The sequence below is a fragment of the Bactrocera dorsalis genome, chromosome 3 (assembly GCF_023373825.1).
Source record: "Bactrocera dorsalis isolate Fly_Bdor chromosome 3, ASM2337382v1, whole genome shotgun sequence".
Lineage (NCBI taxonomy): Eukaryota > Metazoa > Arthropoda > Insecta > Diptera > Tephritidae > Bactrocera > Bactrocera dorsalis.
This window is the reverse complement of record NC_064305.1, coordinates 64,166,586-64,191,128: the sequence shown is the minus strand read 5'-3', so window position 1 is coordinate 64,191,128 and position 24,543 is coordinate 64,166,586. Positions and strand designations below refer to the sequence as shown.

General features: G+C 35.4%; 1 long non-coding RNA gene across 1 annotated transcript in view; it reads right to left on the bottom strand.

The window, feature by feature from the left end:
* Window positions 1-5,796: 5,796 nt before the first annotated feature.
* Window positions 5,797-24,543, bottom strand: part of LOC125777078 (uncharacterized) — an 87,623-nt gene continuing 68,876 nt past the window's right edge. Inside the window, exon 3 of the long non-coding RNA XR_007422086.1 lies at window positions 5,797-6,311. This is a non-coding gene — a long non-coding RNA (uncharacterized LOC125777078). The remainder of the gene's footprint in view (window positions 6,312-24,543) is intronic.

The following is a 24,543-nucleotide window of genomic DNA, read 5'->3' as shown; positions in this document are numbered from 1 at the left end:
ATATCTGAATTTGGTATCCCCGCAAAACTAATACGGCTGTGTAAACTGACGTTCGATACCTAACGAGGTTTCAGACAAGGCGACTCCCTATCGTGCGACTTCTTCAACCTGCTCTTGGAGAAAAGTATTCGAGCTACAGAGCTTAATCCAGCAAGTACAATCTTCTATAAGAGTGTTCAGCTTCTGGCGTATGCCGATGAAATTGATATCATCGGCCTCAACACCCGCGCTGTTAGTTCTGCTTTCTTCAGACTGGACAAGGTCTCCGGTCACGTCGCTGTTGACAGTCACAACTTTGAAGTTGTAGATACTTTCGTCTATTTAGATCATTAACACCGTCAATAATGTCAGCATGGAAATCCAACGCAGAATAATTTTTACCAACAGGTGCTACTTCGGACTTAGTAGGCAATCGAGAAATTATGTACTCTCTCGACGAACTAAGATCAAACTCCATAAGTCACCCATTATTCCCGTCTTGCTATATGGCGCAGAAGCATGGGCGATGACAACATCTGATAAGTCGACGTTACGAGTTTTCGAGAGAAAGGTTTTGCGGAAGACTTATGTGAATTAAAAGACATCAGCTGCAGCTGGCTAGGACGAATGGACGAAAACACTCTAGCCCTGAAAGTTTTCGACGCAGTACACGACAGGGGAAGCAAAGGAAGAAGAAGAATTCTTCTCTCTTGGAAGAACCAGATGGAAAAGGACCTGGCTTCGCTTGGAACCTCCAATTGGCGCCACTTTGCGAAAATAAGAAACCACTGACGCGCTAATGTTACCTCGGTATCTGCGCCAGTAAAAATGAAGAAGAAATACTGATTGAGTCAGTAATGGGCCTGTTCAAGAAACATTTGTAATTGTTGCAACGTCAAATCAGGCAAACACAAGACATTCGACGCGCTCCGTAGCGGCGCAACTTGGGGTTAGTATACGGTCATTACAACGGATAATTCACGATGACTTACCTGTAAACCAGTTTTCGCACAAGGTTCAAATAACAAGCCGATTAAGCCCCCTAGACTTAACTGTTCGCCTAGAAAAAATATTAAAAGGGCCAAAGAAGACAATAAGTTGATAAATTCCTCATTATATCTGAAGAGGCCCATTTTGATCTAAACACAATTATACGGCATACCGTATATAGAATGAATCAAGTTCAGAAATAATCCACGTGGCTTCATTTCACCTAGAACGAGACACTTTGTTGTGCGCAGTTTGATCAAGGTGTTTTGTCGGACAATATTTCTTTGAAGGAAAGTTTTTAACAGTTACTGTCAATGGCACCGTCAATTCAAGATGTTGAATAAGTTTTTTGCTTTGTTCTTCCTTTCACCATTATACCGTTAATCACTCAAAAAGTTTCTATCGTTATATTGTAATTATTATTTCCCTAAATTTAATCCGGTTTACCTAATACAAGTATTACCACCAACAACACCCACTCGCCTTTACGTATAGGTAGGTAGGAGTGCAGCCCTATCGTAGAAGTAACATGGAAAATTAAACCATATTCTATAAAAACAACAAGCATAAGTAAACATAAAATATTTAAATCTTCATAACATTTGAAATTTGAAAATGTGTCTATTAAAAAAATCACTGGTTGTGTAATTGTGAATATAAAATGTACCTAACAGTGCTTTTGCTATAGTAAGTGTCCAGGATTGAAAATACTTTTTTATTTATTTTATGGCTATATTTAAGTTCGCATCAGCTAAAATTATTCGGTTTAAACAAATCATTGTTTAAGTTAATAATTGGATATAATACATTAACTATAAGGAAATATTTTTTAATTGTTGAAATAAATAATAGCCAATGAAATAATAATGATTGAAACTAAATTACAAATTTATTTTACAAGCTAACATTAAAAATAATTAAATATAAATTAAAAACTTATAATATATGCATATGCTAAAACCTCAGGGTCCTCTCGCTACTCTTTTGAATTCCATTTATTAGATTTTTGACGTCCCTTCTTACTTTTCTAGGCGTCGCTGTTGATGGTTTCTTCTCTTGATTCTTTCGATCTTCTGCTTTCCGCATTTGGTCAGTGTATATTTGAAAATTTAAGGAGTTCCGAATTGGTGGTTGACGTGGGGAGCTGGTAGAGATATTACTTTCTATCCTAATTCTCAACATTTTCAATAAGCAAATTGTATATATTATTAGACTTCGTGAAACAATTACTTCGCTGCTTTTTTGAACCAACTTTAGCACTCAAGTTGTAAACAGTAACTGAGCTAAGGTTGTCATCTACGTCGTATTTATACCTTCAGAAGTCAAGCAGGTAAAGAATTGTGAGGAGACAGGTAAGGATAGGCTTTTTTAAGAATGCCAAAGGGGCGTTTATCAGGTACGTAGTCGGTTTGGGAATACCTGCGGCTGAATACATAGTAAGTAAATTTAAAGGCAGTGATTATAGAATAGCTGGTGAAAGAGGAATTACTTTTGAAGGAACTTTAAACAGAGGATTACTTATGTTTGTCGAAAGTTGATCGCGTCCTTTCCTATACGAGTATATTCGTACGTGAAATAAAATTCTTATGTTTCACAATATTCTTAAAAAATATTTCATAACTCAGCATTATGGCCCATCGATCTTCAGAGCGCTTTCATATTATTTTAATATGAAACTGTTTTGAGTGCGTATACTCGTATTTCTTTCAAGGCGGCACTAACTAAGCCTTAGTTTTAATAAAAAGTAAAAAAAAAAAAAGTTTTTTACCCTTAAAGGCCTGTTGCCTTCCTTTTCCCAGCTCTCATGACTCTTTTTGTTGTATTTAGCTTTGAGCTTTAAGATGACCTTAGGGTTAAAAACTGTTTGGTAGACCTGGCCCTCTATAAAAATATGGGACAAATGGTGTAGTCTTTCGCCTAATTGTGCAACTTTTCGCAGTTTTAAATTTTGAATTCCTCATTTTTTAATTCCTTAAATCTAATTTTAAGTTTTTCTATAATCACTGCCTTAAAATTTACTTATATTCAACAGCAGGTATTCTCAAACCGACAACGTACCTGATAAACGCCCCTTTGGCATTCTAAAAAAAGCCTATCCTTAATACTTTACCTGTCTCCCCACAATTACCTGCTTGACTTCTGAAGGTATAAATTCGGCGTAAATGACAACCTAAGCTCAGTTACAATTTAGAACTTGAGCGCTTAAGTAGCTAAACGAGAAGTTGGTGCAAAAAAGCAGCGAAGTAATTATTTTACGAAGTCTAATAACATTTAAAATACAGTTATCGAAAATGTTGAGAATTAGGATAGAAAGTAATATCTCCACCAGCTCTCCACGTCAACCACCAATTCGGAACTCCTTCAATTTTCAAATATACACTGACCAAATGCGGGAAGCAGAAGATCGAAAGAACCAAGAGAAGAAACCATCAACAGCGACGCCTAGAAAAGTAAGGAGGGACGTCAAAAATCTAATAAATGGCATTCAAAAGAGTAGCGAGAGGACCCTGAGGCTTTAGCATAGGCATATATTATAAGTTTTTAATTTATATTAATTATTTTTAATGTCAGCTTTTAAAATAAATTTGTAATTTAGTTTCATTCATTATAATTTCATTGGTTATTATTTATTTCAACAAATAAAATTTGGAAAAGCCAAAAATTAAACAATTCAATCAGTCAAGTACTTAGAATCCTGCAGAAGCCAAGTGAAACTAAGCAATTTTGTTGGGCAGGAGCAGTCAGACGACAACTGCGAGCGTCAACAACTCGGAATATGTGACGCTATTAAAACTTTGGTTTAAACCAATAATTGCCACAACTTAAATTTTTCTTGACATATTTGTAGGGCCTGACGTTTCCAAGTTTCTTTACTTCCACTTGCGGTTGCCCTTTGTACTCATGAGTTTAGTAGACGTAGGTAATCCAGAGGTCGTCTCTGTCCCACTGAGTTAACTTTTTTAACTTTCGGCACTTTTTCAATTTCTGATTTGCAATTTCTTTACGCACACGTATTATTATCATCTTAACAGTTTGCGCTTTCTTATTATTTAAAGAGATGAGTCATGAGTGAGTGATGAACATTTTTTAAATTACTATGTTGCACTTCCCCATATCTATAATACCCTTCAAATGTGCATTTATTATATCCTGAAAAGGTATGAAAGGAAAGCTAATTAAATTGCAGCCATATGCCTTTCCCTTAATTACAATGGTTGGAATTTTCAATAACAAACATTGAACCCAATCACAATTATAATTACATGCCACTTGACAAATTCGTTCGCCATAGCAAATGCAGCCTGAAGTCTTAAGACGTCGGAAACCCCTTTCGTGTTAATGAACACTTCTCCATAAAAAATTGTATAACATTTTTTTTTTATTGTATAACAATTTTTTATTCATTGAAATTATTTTCAGCATTATTGCAAGGCCAGCCAAGTTTTATTCCATTGTAACTATAAAGAAATGAAACAGTTATAAATTATAATTCGAAATGAGTGTTGTCGCTTTAATGTTGCAAATAGTGGCCAACGGTGAATTACGCTAGATGCACACCAACCCACTTACATCCACATTAAGCGTAGCAGCAGCAGACAATTTTACTTACGGCAATTACACCGCTAATCGTATTTCAATTAAACGAGGAACTTAAAAGTTAAAAGTAAATATAAACAATGCCAATAGCCAATGAATGAAAACATTAATAAAATACGAGTTCTCTTTGATATGAAGTGGAAGTATTTATTAAATGCAGTCATGATTAAGTGGCAGAAGTGAATCAGACTATGAAAAGCAAATGAGATTACTATACACAGATGAATTTCATTTACTTAATACACACTGATTAATTTTTCGCCACTTTAATGACGCTGAAGGTACAGTTATATACCTCCGAAAAATTGCCATGTCAGCAAAGAAAGTCAACGTCTTTTTATCCGAAGCTTTAGCACCCGTAAAAGAACTTAGTGATGTTTACTGAAAAAATTTCAATCGATACCTGCAAAGCGTATATACATACATACAGGCAGACGAATATGACTAAATCGACTAAGCTCGTCGTATTGATTATATACACATGCACCTTAGGGTCTTAAATGTTTTCGCCATGTTCAGGGTATACAAATAAATAAATATAGTTTAAAAAAACTAAAAAACACGCTTTTAAAGCATATCAAAACTAAAAAGAAAATAATAATTCTTTGTATTAACTAACAATAATAATGAAGGAAAAATTCCTGCATTATTGTGAGAAAAGCGTGGCATGCTCGATATAATGAAAAATATGTCACAAAGCACCCACGCTTTTTCTCACAATAATGCAGGAATTTTTCCTTCATTATTATTGTTAGTTTATACAAAGAATTATTATTTTCTTTTTAGTTTGATATGCTTTAAAAGCGTGTTTTTTAGTTTTTTTAAACTATATTAATTTTTAAAAATTTATTTTTTCTTCTATGAGATTAGCCAATATTGTGAAAAATAAACGAAAATAACTTAAATAGTATACTCCGCCATAAGATTCGTTGACAATTTATAAAAAAGCTCACATCGACGTGACAGCCAAAGTTAAAAAAAGGAGTTTTCTTCTACAGTTGCTTCTCGGAGGCATTTTGAAAACTAGTATCTGAATTTTATGTTACTAACGGGTGATTTTTTTGAGGTTAGGATTTTCATGCATTAGTATTTGACAGATCACGTGGGATTTCAGACATGGTGTCAAAGAGAAAGATGCTCAGTATGCTTTGACATTTCATCATGAATAGACTTACTAACGAGCAACGCTTGCAAATCATTGAATTTTATTACCAAAATCAGTGTTTCGGTTCGAAATGTGTTTTTATCGACAAATTTAGTTCAGCGATGAGGCTCATTTCTGGTTGAATGGCTACGTAAATAAGCAAAATTGCCGCATTTGGGGTGAAGAGCAACCAGAAGCCGTTCAAGAACTGCCCATGCATCCCGAAAAATGCACTGTTTGGTGTGGTTTGTACGCTGGAATCATTGGACCGTATTTTTTCAAAGATGCTGTTGGACGCAACGTTACGGTGAATGGCGATCGCTATCGTTCGATGCTAACAAACTTTTTGTTGCCAAAAATGGAAGAACTGAACTTGGTTGACATGTGGTTTCAACAAGATGGCGCTACATGCCACACAGCTCGCGATTCTATGGCCATTTTGAGCGAAAACTTCGGACAACAATTCATCTCAAGAAATGGACCCGTAAGTTGGCCACCAAGATCATGCGATTTAACGCCTTTAGACTATTTTTTGTGGGGCTACGTCAAGTCTAAAGTCTACAGAAATAAGCCAGCAACTATTCCAGCTTTGGAAGACAACCTTTCCGAAGAAATTCGGGCTATTCCGGCCGAAATGCTCGAAAAAGTTGCCCAAAATTGGACTTTCCGAATGGACCACCTAAAACGCAGCCGCGGTCAACATTTAAATGAAATTATCTTCAAAAAGTAAATGTCATGAACCAATCTAACGTTTCAAATAAAGAACCGATGAGATTTTGCAAATTTTATGCGTTTTTTTTTTTTTTTTAAAGTTATCAAGCTCTTAAAAAATCACCCTATACAAAAATTTTATTATAAGTATTAATTTTTTTATTACCTAAAAGTCACATGTTTTGCATTATTAATTTGATATTACTTCTTCTGGTGCGCGGTTATACTTATATATGTACATATGTAAGTATATGTATCTATATAAAGTATACTTTCTTTAAGGATATACATATGTATATTTCAGTATATACATATGCTACTCAAATGTCGCCAAAACTAGTTTTATATAGATGTTGCACATTTTTTGGTGAGCTGCTTAAACTTACTGTCGCCTTCCTACAGTGTCGCTCAAATATTCTACGTTTCAGTACCACTTAAAAAAAGTTACAAAAAACATACATACATACATACAAGTGAAGCTAATAAAAGCGTATTAAAAATTAGACCTCACATTCAAAGACCTAAAAAATTATTGTAATTAACTCCTTTATGTAAAAATATATAAATTGGATTAATTTGGTGTGAAATATTATTATATATTTTTAAGTATCTTATATCTTCAAATAGCCTTAGAATATAAAAGTTGCAAAGTAAACAGTACTTAAAAAAAAACCGGACAAATGTTTTTTTCGGCAAAATCAATTTATTTCATTCAAAGCAGTATCTTTCTGCTTTAACACAACTCTTTGCATGGTCCAAAAGCATGTTGAACGAGTGTTTTAACTCGTTGGCCGGTATGGCCGCCAGTATGCCGGTGCAAGCCTCTTGAATAGCCTCTGCGTCTGAATAACGCTTTCCTCTCATGGGCAAATACATTTTTCCGAAAAGGAAGAAGTCGCACAGTGCCATATCAGGTGAGTTTTGGTTAAATAATTGGTCACAATGATGTCCTTCGAACGTTGGATTCTGAGCCATTTTTTGGTCGTCCGTCAATTTGTAGGGAACAAACCATGGACACACCTTTCATAAGCCGAAATGTTCGGTCAAAATGTGATAAATCGATGTTCAATTCCATTTCCATAAGATTCAATGATGATTCCGGCTTCGTTTTCATGAATTCAGGTACAGTTTCGATGGAATTTCCGGTGATCACGGATTTTGATTGGCCCACACTCTGCTAGGGGATAGGCAATCATCGCCATAAACTTGTTTCATAAATTGAAATGTTTCGGTAAAAGTTTTACCAATTTTAAAACAAAATATAATGTTGGCTCTTTGTTCGAAGCTCATATTCGCACCGATAACATAAATAAATGTGACACTTAAAACGCAATAATTTCACATCCAATCAATGAAGTGTCAAGAAATCACTGGACAAACGATAAAGATAGGAAAATCACACGCACCAATCGACATATAAATGGCGCAAGAGGCGCTAGATTCAGAAAGTCCTGTTACTTTGGAACGCACATTGTATATACATATTTCACCAACATTTTTCTTCACAAATCGGTACTTTCTGTGACGAATCTTTGATGTTCACAATATAATATATATAATAGTATAATCCATATCATCTTGCAGTCTATAACGCTACGGTGAAAATTCGAAACCTTAGAAAAATAACTTTGATTAAAGATTCTGTTATGTTTTTGTATGTTATACACGGTAAAATTAAATACATTAATTATTTATGTAGTCTCTATTAACCTGCAAATATATTTGAGCTTTGAAGTCCACAGACTGAAATAGAACGTATTTTATATCGTCATTTGCCAATTATTGTTATTAAAAATTCTCATTTACCGCTTGAAAATATTGCACTACTATAGATATTATAATTCGTGCATAACACGAAGCATCTCTTTTACAAAATCCATGTGCACGTAAACACTATTTAACTCTTTATATGTCATGTCTACGCAGTTATGTGAAAAGTGCGCGGGTGTATAGGTTGTCTGGCTGTGTAAATCATATCTACACCATGGCGGACCAAAAAACTTCTCAAAAGGTGGATGCAAAAGTTCAGGTGAACTACTTTTCATGTGTGCAAGTGTAAATTTTTGGCGTTATAGCAGCGCGGTAAGTAGTCGCTAAAGGCCAGACACAACACCATTTAAGAAGAAAATATTTCCCAACGCCATCCCGCGCATCCTGCCAAAATGTACGAGCACTCATGTACAACCGCAATGCATCGTGCGTACGAATATCATTGAATATTTTATATGCATGTGTGATTATAGTGCGTTTAATCTCTTTTCAACGTTCTATACACATTTGAGTTCCCTCCGTCGACATTCAGAGTTGATTTTCTGGTTCAAATGTTTCGACTCCTAAAAGTATGCTAAACAATTACGAGGTGTTCTTTATAGTTTGAGTGACTTTTATGCTCTGCCACCTAAATATTGTTAAAAGAAATAATGTAAAGGATTATGTGGATGTTTGCGTTAGTCTACTGTAATTAAGTTACTTCATAATTAGCGTTTGCTTGGCGGTTTTCGGCTATGTTGAATTCGAATTAGTATGTATTAAAAACGTCTAAATAAATTTTATTCGTGTGTATGTATGGTATATGAGTACTGACTATGTTCGCACACTAATTAAATATTTACAAGGTTTCAGCAAGGTTCCTGACATACAGTCACCAATCTCATATGGAGTATAATTAACCAGGTATTCGAAAATCCTGATATTGAAATTATGTGTAACCAATGCTCTCCCAAATTTGTTAAGACAACTCACACATTGGTCGATATATGCTGTACAAAGTCAACCCGGAAGGTCGAAAACCTTTATATTGGGTATATAAGGGCTGAGGGAAGTAGTGACATGATTTAACCCATCTTCAACACACGGACATACTATTATAGTTTTCTCTGAATTTCAATTACATATCTAAGTTTCTGTCAAAAGTCAACTTTAAAAGTCAATTTTAAGTTCCTTTTGATTTTTTCACTTTCCAGTATACAAATTAAGAATCAATGAACATAACGAGATAAGAATATGCACGAATAATGCCTATAAAGCATGCCACCTAATGACCAAAACTCACAAGTAGGGAATATTCGAATCCCAGTTTTTCTTTTTTCGATTTATATTTTTATAGCCGCCTACACAATTTTTTCGTTACACGCTATTACCTTATGTATTGACACCATCGACATCATTTGATTTAATAGCGATTCGATTTAGTCCTCATCACAATACCGTTCCGCAAACGCCAACTTTACTTTCTGTCATCCATTTCCGAATTGATCTTTTGTCATTCTCCAAATACAAATTTATATGTTATGTTTTGTTCTTGTACCTAATTATAACAATTGAGTTCGAATAAACAAATAAATTTTATAACTAAGTAAAGGCAAATTTTCTTGTATTATTATTTTATGTACCACCTTTTCCGCACTCACCATATAACTTCACCCAAATTGTTATTAAAAAAAAATTCGTTTACTCTTCACTTCAAGTGGTTATCAATTTTGGAATTTATTATTTCACAAAGTATAAAATATTAGTCTTTGAATTTAACAAGTGGTTCGGAAGAAAAAAACGTTAGAATTTTTTTATGAACATAGGTTTATAAAAATTTAACTTTAACAAGATGTTCGCGAAAAAAAGGTAGCCATAAAGGGAATCGTGTTCTTCGAATGGATGTCGTAGCGCCAGAGTGAGTTTTTTTCATATTGTCTGTCCTTTTGTACTTTGGTTCGGCGAAAGTAGGTGATGGTGTGTGAGGTCATTATGTGTGTGTTAGAGCGTGGTGGATAATGCGAGTAACCAAAATGACGATCAACAAGTGGACCAATCAAAATCCGTGATCAACATAAATTCCATAGAAACTCTGAGTGAATTCATCAAAAATCCAAAATCAATATTTGAATACATGAAATGGAACTGAACATCTTCAAATCATCGATTTATCGCATTTCGACCAAACATTTGGGCTTACGAAAGGTGTGTGCACAGTTTGTTCCGCACAAATTGACTGACGGCCAAAAATTGCTCAGAATCCAACATTCGAGGGATATCATTGTGACCAATTATTTGACCAAAAATCACATTTTAACCATTAACCACACCCCGTATTCACTTGATATGGCACCGTGCGACTTCTTCCTTTTCGGAAAAATGCATTTGCCCATGAAAAGAAAGTGTTATGCAGACGTAGAGGCCATTCAAAAGGCGTGCACTGGCATACTGGCCGCCATACCGGCCAACGAGCTAAAACACTTGTTCGACATGCTTTTGGGCCATGCAAGAAGTTGTATTGAAGCAGAAGGAGACTATTTCGAATAAAATAAAATGATTTTGCCCGAAAAACCATTTGTTCTGTTTTTTTTTTTTAAATCCTGTTTATTTTGGAACACACCTTGTATAATGCTCCTTTAGTTCGCTTTGTAAAATTTAGATAAGCCATTCGCTGATGGTGTTTTGTGTCTGAGGTGAATTTAGGAACTTAACGTAAAGTCAATACTTGAAATCACATCACTTCAGAAGTTACTGACGTAGCACAAATTTGCATTTAATTACCTGAACAACAATTACGAGGTAAATTAATTCTCATATAATTACAAACTCTACGCTCTCATTGAACCGTCTCAAAGCAACAACAATACGAATGAATACACAAATAAATTAGGGAAGTCGACAAACAAAACAATATCAACAATAACAAAAGTTGCAGGCGAATTTGCTGAAATTGTAAACAAAACTAAATAAAATGAGAAAAGTTTGCGGATCCTGTTTTATTAAAAATAGCCGAAACGACACTTAGAAATCATATTATTCCTATTAGAGAACCGGATAAAATTAAAAGCCCCGTGTCAACAGCATATCCCATACTATTGTCATCCTGCTAAAACATATTTCTTACTTTTTCCATTTTACCAAGATAAAACCGCCTAATGGTAGAATGACTCGAATTCGCGAAAGAGTATAATGGATATACAAAAAGAAAATTTCAATTACAAGATATTACAGCTGTGAACAAGAAAGTGATAACAAGATTTTCTACTACAACGTTATGTTCTCTAATCAAATTCTCCACGGACAAATAAAAACGTGCTCATTCATCCGCACAAATGCTTAGTCTTTACCTTCCCATTACATTGTCGTCCATGGCAAGAGGAAACATCGTTCTAAGAACACTTGTTAGTATATCACAAGCAACACATTAGTAAACCTATGCAGATATATGTACGTTTAGGAATCATTTTTACAAATAAATGTTATTGTGTATTTGTCATAACTAGCCGGTAGTTTTGTAGTTTGCCTCCATTTCTCGTGGTTTATCGTAAGTTGGTCGCACATTAGTGGAATAAGTGAAGTCATTTACAATTGCACTGTATTTTAAGAATGTGCATATGTAAGCAAATATGTATGTGCAACATGAAATCGGATAACAGTAAAAGTACAATTATGTGATAATTTGAGAGAGAGAGCGAAGGCGCCTGCCCCTTTCCCATCCAGCAAACTTTTCACTTTCACTGCAACTTCCATGTCAAGTCGCATTTTAATTTTTCTCGAATTTCGTTTTTATTCCCCTTTAATTTCTCTATTTGCCATCACTGGCACTGCACTTGTGGCGTCGCGACATTGTGGCAGACGTCTTATTTCAGTTTTTTCTTTGTACACTTCTGTTGTCTATTCGTTTCGTGCTGGTGGAGTTAACTTTTCTAGAAATTTCTTTACATTTCCGGTCCTTTTGTCTATTTACAATTTGAAATAAAATAAGTTATTTACTAGAGAATTTTAAAGGACTAGATCTGAACGTTACGATCGACCACAACACGTGCGGGATGGGATAGATACCGAGAGTTGAAGAGGGAAGCGAGACGCATTTGTAGACAGAAAAAGAAAGAGGGCCGAAATGCGTGAGTACGAACAGCTCGATAAGCTGGCCGACAGGGTAAGGGTCGAAAATTCTATGAAAAGATGCGGCGACTAACAAAAGTTTTCAAGACTGAAGCATACTCTTGTAAAACCCCCAGAGGTGATCTAGTCACTGATACTCAGAGTATACTGAAATTATGGAGGCAACACTTCTCCATTCTGCTGAAGGGCAGCGAAAGTATAACAACAGGAGATAGTGAACCCGAATTCCCAATCGATGACGTTGGAGCAGACCTTCCATTGCCCGACCAAGAAGAAGTTCAAATAGTAATTACCCATCTGAAGAACAACAAAGCGGCGGGGCCAATGGATTGCCGGCCGAGCTATTCAACTGCGGCGAAGAACTGCTAAGGAGCATACATCAGCTTCTTTGTAGAATATGGTCGGATACAAGCATGCCCGACGACGAGTTTAAGTGTGCTCTGTCCAATACACAAAAATCGAGACCTCACAATCTGCGCCAACTAAGCCTTCTCAGCATCGCATATAAGGTTCTATCGAGCGTATTGTGTGAAAGATTAAAGCCCACCGCCAACGAACTGATTGGACCCTTTCCGTGTGGCGTTAGACCTGGCAAATCAACAACCAACCAGATATTCACCATGCGCCAACTCTTGGAAAAGACCCGTGAAAGGAGAATCGACACACATCACCTCTTCGTCGATTTTAAAGCTGCTTTCGACAGCACGAAAAGGAGATGCCTTTATGCCGCGATGTCTGAATTTGGTATCCCCGCAAAACTGATACGGCTGTGTAAACTGACGTTGAGCGGCACCAAAAGCTCCGTCAGGATCGGGAAGAACCTCTCCGAGCCGTTCGATACCAAACGAGGTTTCAGACAAGGCGACTCCCTATCGTGCGACTTTTTCAATCTGCTGCTGGAGAAAATAATTCGAGCTGCAGAACTTAATCGAACAGGTATAATCTTTTATAAGAGTCGGCCTCAACACCCGCGCCATTAGTTCTGCTTTCTCCAGACTGGACAAGGAAGTAAAGCAAATGGGTCTGACAGTGAAAGAGGGCAAGACGAAATATCTCCTGTCATCAAACAAATAGTCGTCGCATCGCGACTAGACAGCCACGTCACTGTTGACAGTCATAATTTCGAAGTTGTGGATAATTTCATCTATCTTGAAAGCAGCATTAACAGATTAACAGCAACAACAATGTCAGCCTCGAAATCCAACGCAGGATTACTCTTGCCAATAGATGCTACTTCGGACTGAGTAGGCAATTGAGAAGTAAAGTCCTCTCTCGACGAACAAAGACTAAACTCTATTAGTCACTCATTATTGCCGTCCAGCTATATGGTGCAGAGGCTTGGACGATGTCAACAGCGGATGAGTCGACGTTGCGAGTTTTCGAGAGAAAAATTCTGCGAAAGATTTATGGTCCTTTGCGCGTTGGCCACGGCGAATATCGCATTCGATGGAACGATGAGCTGTATGAAATATATGACGATATTATAGTTCAGCGAATTAAAAGACAGCGGCTACGCTGTCTAGGTCATGTTGTCCGAATGGACGAAAACACTCCAGCTCTGAAAGTATTCGACGCAGTACCCGCCGCGGGAAGCAGAGGAAGAGGAAGACCTCCACTCCATTGGAAGGTGGAGAAGGACCTGGCTACGCTTTGAATATCCAATTGGCGCTACGTAGCGAAAAGAAGAAAACTCGGCTATAATCGCGTAAGCGGTTTCTACGCCAATTAAGAAGAAGAAGAAGATCTGAAATGAGCACCATCCAATGATTTCAGTGTCTAACTTATGTTTGTTTTTTTCCTTTTTTTGTTTGTTATTTCCTAATGAACCGACTTACTCCGGAAAAACGTTTGCAATATCTATTATTACCAATATAGAGATTCGGTTTTGGCAACATCCAATATTCGGTCTACATAAACTCCCAACAGAATCGGTAATTACAGTAATCATGGATCGATTTTAAAGCACGTTTACTCTAGTAAATAATGAAAGAGTGCATCCTCCATCGGACGAAAATATTACAACCGTGCCTACCCATTATTCGAAAGATTTTGCCCGATCTTGGTTTACGGCCAATCAAAATTCAAGTCGTGCAAGAATTGAAGCCAAACAACCATTAAACTTTCACCCGTTCGGTCAATGGATCCAGAGGGCTGGAAACGCGCAATTCAGAAATCTTTGCAGTACTGGTAATTAACATTGACTTTGAAAATCTTTCAATTGCGTGATATATGTATGCTAATGAAATTGCTGCAGTGATATTAAAGCAGTAAAGGTTTTAGTGACGTTAATATCACGTCGTAAAAAAGGAATTGAGTACTCAAAGTTTTATCATATCTATTATCTTAGAATGCTGTAGGAGCATGGAATTTCAACTGACTGCCTTGAAAACTTCAATGTTTCAGTGCCCGTCCGGGTCCGAGTAGTTAAAGACGCCGAACTTGGCTGCGATTTAATTAAATATTTATTAATTTGTCATAAAAAAAAGCAAAAAATTACTCGAATATTAAAAAATTAGAATACAAAATAAAGATTCTTAACAGCAACAAAAAGTGATAAAATGTAAAGCAGTAATAATCAATCTAGGACATCAACTTGTATGTAAAATAAAATTTTTGCTGAGCTTGTGCTTATCAGTGGCTTGCTGGCTTTGTGATGGCAAATAGACGATAAAACCATTATTTGCCGACGAAAAGCAACAAAATGAGTAAAATAAAATCACATGTAGATATGCAAGCACTAATTTACGTCGATGATGGTTGAGACAATCATGCACTCAACTTGTCGATTAGTTTTTTGAATGATTATGTAGACTTTGCCTTAACGTATGTTTATAATTTCCAATGTGGTCCTAATTGTAAGCGAAAAATCTAAGTGATATTACTATTACCACTATTTTGAAGTCGAACAACTCACAAAACTTCATATAATTGAGGCCTTCGCTCTAAACAAAATACTAGATCGCTGTCATATGAACCTTCGAACATTTTGAGTTTTATTGCTTTAGTCACATGTACATATGTTGTTTGAGTAAGTAATTTGTATGGCTAAATTTCTGCAGCGGTAATATTTCTTTGTGTGCACGCTCATGTGATTGCTGGCTTCAACACTTGTCTAGTAGAGCGAGTCGATTTAATGTTAGTCAAAAGCATGGAAAATTGCATAACGGATAACTATATAACATATCTCCCTTACAACCGATTCTTCAGATTCTTTAAACTTCACCTTAAAAATCGCTGAATCAAAACCGGTTTTGGACACATAGTCTCTTCGGCAAAATTGTTCTTAACGACCCATAGAATATTATATAAAAAAATCGACCCGCTCTACTGTCTACTATATACCACGTGTTTTGTCTACGCCATTGTTGTCACCAATATAAAGCACATGTATTATCTTCCTACATACAAATACTAACACAGCCTCATTTCATTTTACATTTGCAGCAATCTGTCTTTTCATCCGAATGCAAACAATTTCAATCGGAAGTCAATACCAAATCAATCGCCATTATTCTTTGCACAGTGACAAATGAAATTTCCTCGAAACTTTTAACATTGGGATTACATACATACATATTGGCCCATGTTGGAAGCAGAAGCTTTATTTAGATTTTCTGTGTATTAAGTCGCTTCGAACTTCTAGTGTAACAGGAAATGACAGTCGCAGCGGCAAATAAATGTTGGCGAAATCATGAATGGTTTTTTGCAAAAACAAAATCTTTGAAACGAGATGTCTTGTAAGTAGTTGGAAGCTAGATTTGAAGGCTTCTATCTTATATAAGAAAATAATAGGAAACTGTTAGGTGAAGGCCCTCCCCGTTGCAATTAAGAGCTCACACATGGATAGACTTTCTTAGTGGTATTTAAGAACTCTTCACGTATGTAAAAACGAATAAGTAGTATATTAAAATTATCATTAATATTTTGTCCTACATTTTAAAATATTAATTGCTTTAACGTCATCAATATACAATTTTTTATATATCTTTGTATTTCATCTCAAAGGCTTTGTTTCTTATACGCTTTTGCCTTTTTTCTCTCGCTCCTATTTGCCTCTTAGTGGTTTGTTCCCGACAATGATCGATGAATCTCCGTCATGGACACATAGTCCAGAACGTCATAGTGGCGGCAGTCGTGTTGGTCTCCATTAATAATGTGCGTGAGAAGTTCGAAGTATACAAATGAAAATTACACAGGTCCACAAAAAAAAGTCGATGAAAGGTTCCTTTGACCAAACATGGTGTATTATATGTATTTTGAGCCGCTGAAACCAAATCTGAAGCCTTTGCTCCATCACGTCAGGATTTTTTCCTAACCTCAAAATACATGTCAGATTTTACTTAACAGAAAAAAATTTAAAAATATTAACGAATTTAGCTTAATTTTGAGATAGAGGGGTTTTGAGGGGTCCCTGATTACGTAATTAAAGACAAATTTTCAAAATACAGAATGACGGATCCATAATGGCCGTCAAAATTTTCAAAAAATTCTTGAATTTTCGTTTATGTTTTGGAAGAGTTCTTCCATTTTAATTTCACATACCGGATTAAGAATGTATTATTACAGAATTAAAAATAAATATGAAGCATTTTATAATTGAAGATTACAAAGCAAATAAACTTGCTTTAACAATAATTCAAATCAAAAACTAATACTTTAAAGTTTTAATAAAAAAAAAAACAAAAAACCTAATTTTTAATCCTAACATCAGGAATGTCATTATAATTCTAAAATATTTTGATAAAAAAATGCACGAACCTGGGGCTGACTGACTAATTTCCGATTAGGCGATAAATATTTGCATTTTCTTCATGAAAGTTGTTGCAGGAATACTTGTTAACGAAAGAATAAAGAGAGCATTTCACAGGAAATGCCAGGCTCTGCTAGGCTTCGTCGAATTGCATCTGTACAATTGTGAATTCATTGGAAGGGCTCAGGTTTGAGTGAGAAAACAGTAAATTCTCGTTTGTTATAGACACTTTCACAAACTTTACATTGTTGTTCATAGGAGAAACCATTACAGAGTTTGTACATATTTTTTTTACATAAGTAAGGAAATGTGAATGTGTACAGAAGTGTTAATTTTGAAAAGGGTCGCCAACAATTGAGTTAAAATCATGTCCCATATTTAATTTTACATAAATACGCTATTTTTTATTTTTCACATAGAAATGAACATATATGTAGAATCTACATTGTAGATATATACCTTTCAAATGATTGCGTTAAAAAGCATTGATATGAGGTTTTGCCTAAAATAATGACTAGATGAAAGGGTCATCAGCATGAATGGGCAGTATGTAAATACATTAAATAGTTGAAAGTTTTATAATAAAAGTGTAAAGTAATACATTTTAAATGCTTGAGAATGCCAAATGAAACACATATTTAAAATGTTTGCCACTTCCAACTAAGCGACTTGGTAATTTTTAGATCACATCAAACTCAGATTTGAATTAGCTGAAAAAATATAAGACTAAACAGCTAAAACGTAAACCACATATTCAATGAGTAGCAGAGTACTCACCAAGGAAACTCACAAAATTTGTGAAATAATCTACTGTACAGTCTTCGACTATCTCTCTCATTGAGCGGACGTGTTTTCTAATCGCGGTTTTTCTTTTGTGCTTTACACTTTATTCGCATATTCATTTTGCATATAAGTACACGTGTTTTCATTTTACCTTGATCGTACGGTTACTCGCGTAAAAAATAGTGCTTATTAGTGAATATTTGATTTATTATGGCCCCAGGGCCTCCAAACCTCGGGGAAAATAGGTTTGCTTTGCTTGCCTCTAGCCCCAACCCCAAAAGGAAAAAACTGACATATAAACCACTTGAAAATTTTCCAGAACTACCTCAAATTAAAAAAGATTGCCCAAAGTTTCTTCTAATATCTGCAGTAGATTCGAACAAATCACTTTCCAAATACTCTTGTTTCGCCGTACATAAAAGCTTAGAATCAATTAGTAAGGAAATTTTATCTATCACCGAATTACGTGATGGAAATTTACTCTTACTCGTTAAAAATCGCAAGATCGCCGAAAAATTTCTAACAATAAAGAAATTGAATGGTATTTGCGACATTAAAGTGAAATTACATGACAATCTGAATTGCTCTAAAGGAACAATTTACGCCCCATTCCTAAACGACATTTCAGAAGAAGAAATTGTTGACAATTTAAAAGATCAGGGAGTTACTTCCGCCTATAAATTCACTAAAAATCTAGAAGGCAAACAAAGACCTAGTGGAGTGGTACTTCTTTCATTTGACCTCTATAAACTTCCAGAAAAAATCGAAGTCTCATGGCGCACAATGCGGATTAGAGCATATTTCCCTAACCCTATGAGGTGTAAAAGTTGCCAGCTTCTTGGCCACACAACGAAACGTTGCAACAACAATCCAGCCTGCGATATGTGCAATTTCCCTCCTCATCTCCCCTCGCCATGCAACCGCACCTTCTGTGCAAATTGCTCAGGTGATCATCCCTCCTCTTCACGCTCCTGTCCTAAATACCTACAATCCAAAAATATTCTAAAAATAAAAACAGAAAACAAATGCTCAATGCGAGAAGCACTAAGGCTCTACAAACAACAATTACCCCCGACCCCCGCTAACACTTCTTTCGCATCTGTTACAAAAGAAAACACAAATAAGCAAATAACAAACGTGATTTCCCACCCCTCATCATCTCCTCCCCTATCACTCTCCATTGACACTGCACTAAAAACCCCAACAGCTTATCCTCTTCCACAACTAAAGCAAACCATAAAAGAAAACAAAAATAATTTCGTAATTGATAACCATCTAAACTCAACAAATGTAACTACAAAAGAAATAACAAAAAACCTACCTAACCTAACGCTTACCCAAACAAAAACAAACCCAACCAAAATAAGCATACCACCCACTCCTAAAATATCCACAACAGATTCTCTTAACTACCTAACTCTCCCTCTCTCTACAGACAATATCAACCTCTCTCTACATACTTATACAGACATTACCGCACCTCATGAAATTATCTCTTCTGACGATGAAAAACAATAAATCTCATAATTATTCCCCACTTCTTTCTCAATTCTCTCATTTCTAAGAAATGTTCAAATTTCTCCAATGGAATATGAACGGATTCTACAACAATTACACCGACCTAGAATTACTCATAAAAGAACATTCTCCAAGTGTTATATCACTACAAGAAACACACCTTTCATTTAATTCCGCAGCTACTGTACCCAAACAATACGCTGCCTATTTTTCCAACTTAACACAAAATCATACTAGCAAACAAGGTGTTGCTACACTAATAAAAAAAGATTTCCCACACAAACTTCTCCCTACATGTTTTAATATTTCTACAATAGCAGTAGAAATATTTATTGGATTTAAATTAACCATCCTAACAATTTACATTCCACCACACCAAAACTTTAATATCAAAGAACTACGAGATATAATCGGACCTATCCAAACACCCCTACTTATACTTGGCGATTTCAATGCCTGGAGCCCCCTTTGGGGTTCCACATGTACTAACCAAAGAGGTAAAATCATAGAAGACCTTGTATTAGCGGAAAACTTGACAATTTTAAACGACGGTTCTCCTACTCATTTTTCTACACATAATTCGTTCACAAATGTAGACCTGGTCATTTGTTCTTCTGCTATCGCCCCCAAACTTAACAGCCAAACTCTAACTGAGCTATATAACAGCGACCACTTCCCCATTATAACTCACTTATCAACCCCCTTTTCCTGTAAAGGGTCGGCTAAGCCAAAATTTCTGTTGGACAAGGCAAATTGGTCGAAATTTCAGCAATTCTGCGAAAATCTTTCTGCTGCAAAACCCATAGACGATAATATAAATAAAGAAACAGCTACGATTACCAAAATAATCAAAACTTCTGCTCACCTCTCTATCCCCCAAACGGGTAAAAAAAGCTTCAAAAATCATGTGCCTTATTGGTCGACGGAGTTATCTAAACTTAGAGAAGAAAAACAATCACTTTGGTTAATCTACAAAAGAATTCGCTCTATTGATAATCTAATAAAATACAAAAAAGCCAATGCAGTGTTTCGGAAAAATATGAAAGAAGCCAAGAGAGCTAGCTTACAGAAACTTACCGAAGCTATCACTCCGCTAACAAATCCCAAAAAATTATGGGCCGACATAAAAATGCTCTCAGGCTCCTATTCGCAAGTGAATCTTAAATGTATAAACACTCCAAATGGCCCAATTTTCGACTCAAAAGACATAGCTAATCATTTCGCCTCTGTTTGGTCCGATTATTCGAACGATTCAAACTTCCACCACTCGTTTGTATCAAACAAAAATGCACTTCTCAGACGAAGGTACAGTAAAGATCACTCACCTCCATCTATTATCGAATCAGACATAACCATCGCAGAATTCGATTTCACTTTATCTTCAATGTCAGGCAAGACTCCCGGTGCAGACAGGATTTCAAAACTGTCCTTTAAGTCTCAAAAATAGAATTATCAAATTGTACAACAATATTTTATGTCAAGGTGTCTACCCTCAAAGCTGGAAAAATGCGGTGATAGTAGCAATTCCCAAATCCAATGTAGTGTCTACCGATGTTCTTGGTTACAGGCCAATATCACTACTCTGTTGCATGGGCAAACTACTAGAAAAAATCATATCAAAACGAATCTCGTGGTTCGCATTAAATAAAAACCTTCTCAGTCAAAACCAAGTGGCATTCAAGGCAGGGCAAGGCACTATGGATGCTTTACTCTATTTTGATGATTTCGCCAAAACTGCTTTATCGAAAAGAAACCACATATCCACTCTCAGTTTGGATTTCGAAAAAGCTTTCGACAGAGTTGGTTCTCATGTTATTCTACGACAGCTTGAGAAGTGGCAAATTGGTGAAAAAATATTTAACTTTATTAAATCTTTCCTAACCAATCGGAAATTCATGACTAAAATCAACAACACTTTCTCGAACACGTACAATATGTACAATGGAATCCCACAAGGATCACCATTGTCTGTCATACTATTTGTAATCGCATTTAACGAAATCAGTACGATAATCTCTAAATATAAACTCATTTCGCATATTATTTATGCTGATGATGTGCTGATCTTCTCCAAACAAAATAATCTAAATACTGTAAAAAATACTTTCTTAAAAATCCTTACTGATATTTCAAATTGGTCCAATTGTTCAGGTGCGAATATTTCTATAAATAAATGCAAACTATTCCATATTTGTAGAAAACACAAATGTAATAACTTCAATCTAAGTTATAATAATGTAAATATTGTAAATACTACTAGTCTTAAATTCCTAGGTTTAATATTCGATAAGAGACTTACTTTTAAGGAACATTGTACAAATCTACGTAAGCAACTAATTTCTAGGCTTAATATAATTAAGTATCTATCATCAAAATACTGTTTAATTCACATCTCTTCTCTCATCAATATTACAAGAGCTTTAATTTTATCTAAGATTGATTATGGTCTCCCTATCTACGGCAATTGCGCTAAAAGCAACATAAAGCAAATCTTTGCACCATATCATGCAGCTGTTAGAAGAAGTATTCGGGCATTCTCAACATCACCAATAAAGTTCATATTAACGGAAGCCGGACTCCCATCCATTGAGGAAAGAGTTTTACATACTTCGCAAAAGCTTATTCCAAAACTACTATTATGTAATAATAAGCTTTTGTATGGTATAGTAAAAGCCAAATGGACTAACGATACATACACCAATACTTCTTCCACTATTTCTAAATGCATTAAATTAGCCAAGGATCTCGATATTACAACTACACCGGAGGAAAAGTCTATCTCTTTTGCCCCATCATGGCTACTCAAAGATTCTTCGTTCGAGCTACATCTCCAAAAACATCATAAAAAGAACACCAACTCCAGGGTATATCAAAGTTTGTTCAAAGAGCTCATTGTACAACACTACGTAGATTGGAAACTCATTTTTACTGACGCTTCGAAGGCCGACTTCTACACGTCTTTTGCTATTGTTGATAACGGTGGAAATACGTTAAAAGCTGGTCACCTGCCCAATTACAGCTCAGTATACACCGCAGAGGCAGCAGCAATCTATAATGCGCTATCCCTAATACAAACCTCTAACTTAAAAACATTAATATGTACTGATAGCAAGTCTACAATCTCAGCTCTCCTAAATACATCCAACAAATCATACCTCATTGCGAAAATTAGAAACATACTAATTGGGAACACAAACATAAAAATTATGTGGATCCCTGGACACGCCGGTATTAACGGAAATGAATGGGCCGATCAAAACGCCAAATTTGCGGCAAAACAGCCATTGATTGTTTTCGACTACATCGAAAAAAAGGATATAAACCATTTAATCGCTTCAAAACAAAAAGCCATAAAAGTTAATGCTTGGAAGAATGTGCAACACCACTACGCCATCTGCAACCAAGAGGGGAAAAAACCTACTTATCCGCCATCAGGCCGTTGTCAAGATATAAAAGCCTTTGTTCGACTTCGTCTTGGTCATACGTCATTAACGCATTCCCATTTATTAAATGGAAACCGTATTTCATCCTGCCTATATTGTAACTCGTCGTCCTTAACCATAACACATCTACTGGATGAATGCCCCTTCTTCAATTCAGCAAGGACCAGTATACTTCAGAATAATAAAGCTCTTGATTTATTAAAAATAACATCTATTGTAAACATCACTAAAATTTGTGAATTCCTATCTCATACAAAGTTAAAGAAATATATTTAAGTTATCCTTCCTTTTTAAATTTATTTATAACATATAATTTTTAGTACATAAAAACATATTGCTTGTAAATATTTAATACATGGAAGGTTCCATCTTTATTATCTAAGTCTTTTATAATTAAGCCGTGAGCTGAAAGCCTCTGTAGCTAGTGCTCCTTATATTTAATGTATAATAATAATTGTATTATTATTTTACAAATAATAAATAAATAAATAAATAAAATAAAATAATCTACTGTATGTAAATTTCTGAAGATATAGTTTTTTTACACAGCCACATTCTACCTCTGAACCCTGACGAAATCAAGCCAAAATTGAAAAGGATACAAACTTTTAGCCATTGCGTATGAGTGACATTTTGTGGAAACGCACCTGACAGTGCAATGTTGCTCGCCTATTTTTTTTTTAACTCTTTCATATCCGAATTAAAATGGGCGGAGCTAAAACATTTTTAGGACAGATACATGTTAGTCTTAACTCAAGTATGAAGTGATAAAAATTTCAAAGGTTCGTTTGTTATATATAAATATTTAATTCGTCTGACTCACTTTTCAAAGCTAGGCAGAGTATTTTGCTTTTCTTCATAAATATAATCGTAACGATTTACTATAATGAAACTTTTGCCTGATAACTAAAATACCAAAGCCAATTAGGGAATGTCGAAAATGACCAGCCAAGCAAATAAGATAAAGTGTGGAGCATATTCATTCAGTAATCAGTTTCATATGCGCAAACATGTACATATCAATGTACGCGCCACATACATATTCTTTAAGGTGAAAAAAGTGATTGAGTCTTTTACGTTTCCATTATCTTTTGCGGCAAGCGGATGCATGGGCGTACGTAGTCAAAAAACATCGTTTCTAAGGACTCGAATTTTCAAATATTTCAAATTCCAAGGAGAGAATACAAAGGCGAATACCGTGACACTAATACAAGTGAGGTAACAACATACACATATCGCTCATTTGCTGCAAGACCGGCATAAATCAAAAAACGTGATTTTTGAGTTAATGCTGCAGAATTGTTCGTTATATCATACTTCATGATGAGTGAAAAATACATATGAATACCTCTCATATGCTCCGCTTGAGAAGAGGTGTAAGGTTGGAGTCACCGTATACGGTTGTAGTCAGTTGAAAACTTTAAACGCGTTTTCTGGAGAATCGATTTTTTTTGACTTATGCCGGTCTTGCAGCAAATGAACGATATATATATTTTTCTGGATATTGTTTTATAGCCAATATTCCTGTATATACTAACACATATTGACACAAACAATATAAATTTACACGGTTTTAGTACATATTAATTCTTACGCCAGCACAGCCGAAAACCGCCAAACAAACAACAATTCTAAAATCACTTAAAACCCCATATGTGTACTTACACAAGCATGAACATAATCATCTATATTATTTGTTTATGATAATATATAAATGCCACGGCACTAAGATCACCCAAAGCATAAAAATACAA